At 35.5% G+C, this 3,195-nt stretch overlaps 1 long non-coding RNA gene across 1 annotated transcript; it reads left to right on the top strand.

The window, feature by feature from the left end:
• On the top strand, positions 1 to 3,195 carry LOC124842865 (uncharacterized). Its single transcript, XR_007029222.2, has 2 exons — positions 1 to 141; positions 1,616 to 3,195. It is a non-coding gene; the product is annotated as an uncharacterized LOC124842865 (long non-coding RNA).

Here is a 3,195-nt window from a genome sequence, read left to right as displayed (position 1 = left end):
CATCTTTTCGGGGACCTAAACCGCAACGGTTTGGTTATCTTCTGGTTCGACGTTAGCTGGAAGCGAAGAACTTTTCGACCGGTGATGGAATGTGGAATGAATTTATGGAAGCTAATTTTTGAAGTTGCTATCTGCATCTTGGTATTACCTCCATTCTTTTATTTTATTTTATTTTATTTGTTTTCAGTGTAAAAATTGTTTTACCTCTGTTATCCTCTTCTGAATCTTCTTAAAATTGTTTTCGATTTTCTTAAAATCTATGATATTGGGATGCTTTGATGATTATTATGTTTAGAAAATTTGGTTCCTGCGCATCTTCCTCATGCTCCAAGAGAAAAAGGAATTAAATTTACTTACACATATTGTTAGAAAATAAGGATTTGGAAAACTAGAAATTAAATATTCCCAAATTTCCTTCACTTTAAGATTGCAAGAAATAAAGGGTTGTTGATGGGGTATTGTATGCAATTATGGTAAATATGTGTTGCTAGTTTTGAATAATGGCAATTTTTATAACTTTTGCAAATTGGGGATATGAACTAATGGCTTTAAACATACAAATGGGTCATTGAAAGGCTATCTAGATTCTAATTCCTGTATTCGGAGCTTACAATTTTAGCATCACAACCAGAAACAGCTGCACAGTGAACATGTTGCTCCGTCTGAATTTACTAAGAACAATTTCCTTCTTAAACTTGGATGTTACCACCTCTTCTTGTGCTTCCAAAAACTATTTCAATAAGATTATTATTCTATCCATCAACCTTTTAACTATATTTACACAGTTACAAGAACCTTGAACAACTGGGATAAAGAAAATATCATGATGCATGGCTGCAACCAGAGAAATCTGTGTACAAGCAAATCGCTCTCAGATGGATTTTGTTGCTTTGGGTCATAGTAATGGGTAGTTCTTCAGTCTAGCCTCTATACAGATTGGGGCAAAGGAACCAGAAAGATTTGGAAGAAATTAAATGAATAAGTAGATTCTGCTTTAGCACGAATAGGAGAAAAATAGTTCTCATATAGAACTTTTAGTTCAATCATGCTTCCTAACCCTTATCTGATATAGGATGACCGTGCTTCAATCCCAATGTTATGCTTTTGACACCAATAATGTTCACATCCGCATTCATCATTGCAATCTGTCACATCTTAGGAACATTCATTAAGAATCTTAGTGTTTGTTAATTATGAAAAGGATATTAACTTTCATTTCTTGGTTCTCACTCTTCCCCACATTGTACATTCAGGGAATGTTGAAGCATCACTTTCTTAAGTTTGTATGCTACTATTAGAGGCGGTAGGGACTTTGATGATCCACAAGAGGAATGACTTCATGTTGGATGATATTTTAGTATTCAATTTTGATTTTAAAAGCAAATGAGGCATTACGAAACTGAAACTATTAATCATTTTTTGAAAAAGCAAATGATGACATGATGGGTTGATACTTAACAAGTAACAACACCTTGATTTGGCAAGCTACTTGTCCTCTGGCGTACCGACGAGTTTGTCATTTTCTTTTTGTATGCATGACTTATTTTTGTTGTTTGATAATATTACCGGTATTTTTCTTTCAATTTTTCCTGAGCAAACCATTTTTCTTGTTCAGCAAGCACATGCAACCCACCATCGCAAGAAACAGGCAAAATATCTGAGAGAAACTGAGACAAATTTCCATCCAGTACTTCTCTACATGACATGATGAAACAATACAGGTCTCCAGAATTCTGTTATGTATAAATAATGCTCATCAACTTTACTTTTGTTGGTTAAGGGGCAAGACTTGTCTGTTGGATCGAGAAAATGAAGATGAGAAAGATCATTAGATTTGAAATACTTCCAAAACACGACAGCATTACAAAAGAATTTCACTATAATCTTGCTGAAGCTGTAACACTAGTGCATATGGGTATTTCCTTTCACTGAACGAAACTAAAAGAAAACAGTTTTACGTTGGAGGAGCTGGGATTATCATCTATACTGACGTTTTAGATGATGCTGCTTCACTGAATTGCTATCTATAAAAATTATGCAGTAGCTTGACTGTACAAAATACATGCCTCTCTTTGACAAAACTCTTAAAACTAGATTGAAAAGAAGGAGAAAACCAAACAACTGTTGTGAAGATATTTTCAGATGCTGGTACATTTCGACCATATTTCTAACCTGCTCTTCTTTTTCAAGCTTCCAAGTGTTGTTGTTCTCTATGCCAGCTTAGTGTTGCTTTCTTTCGTAGGCAAAGGAACAGGATGAATTTGTTAAGTCCTGTTGTGGATAGGATCTGATCCTCTTGGCACTCTTCTTTTGCTGGATTGACTTGGATCAAACTCATGGTTGGAATTGGCTGAATTCTTCTCTGTGGGATCAAGTCGTTTGTTGCCATTTGCTGAGTTCTTTCTGTTCAACAATTCCTCCGTAGTCTTCGTGGCATGTTGATTCTGCAACAATATCCTTTGGTCCTTTTGGCTGTGTCTTAGTGCAATTTCTGAACTTCTCAGGCCTAACACATTCTCTGGTTGAATTGATATTAGGAACACCACAAAGAGAAGAAGAATGATTTTTCTAGAAGGATGAAACACCATATTCCCTTCACCCTGAAACAAGAAGAGTAGATGGTGCGTTATTTCTGTTTAGAGTGATAGGAGAATAAGCAGCTCTCCCCTAATCTGTGTTCTTATGGTCCATTCCTGTAGACATAACCTTGTTATATATGTCATACTAGATTTGGAGGGGGCTTTTAAAGCTTAAAGCAGAGATGGCCTACTGGAATTTTTAGATTCATCTCGAATAACAAGCCTGAAATTTTAGCTAATTAAGGCTGTTACTGAAGAATCTGACAAGGATGAATAAAGGGGATTGGGACAATGTCCTTGAGAGGCCAAGTATATTTCTTTTTTCATTTCCTTCCCTACATGTCTATCATATGCCTGCTTTTTTCACCAAAAGAAGCCATACACCGTTGCCTGGACTCTGTCCAACTTGCCACATCATACCATACTTGTGTATGGATAAATAGGTCTTACATTCTCCGGTGTTTAAGCTTGGTAATGGCGTACTTGGATAATTCAAAATATTTATCTTTTAAATTTGTGTATCAATTCAAGTGGAGTACTTCAATGATTGGATGATAGTATTTTATTATAACAACAAAAACCAACATATGTTAATGCTTCGTTCTGATTTTGGATT

This window comes from Vigna umbellata, chromosome 3 (assembly GCF_029865625.1).
Source record: "Vigna umbellata cultivar VRB3 chromosome 3, Vumbellata_1.0, whole genome shotgun sequence".
NCBI lineage: Eukaryota > Viridiplantae > Streptophyta > Magnoliopsida > Fabales > Fabaceae > Vigna > Vigna umbellata.
The sequence above is the reverse complement of the archived record's forward strand: the minus strand, read 5'-3'. Positions and strand labels throughout refer to the sequence as shown.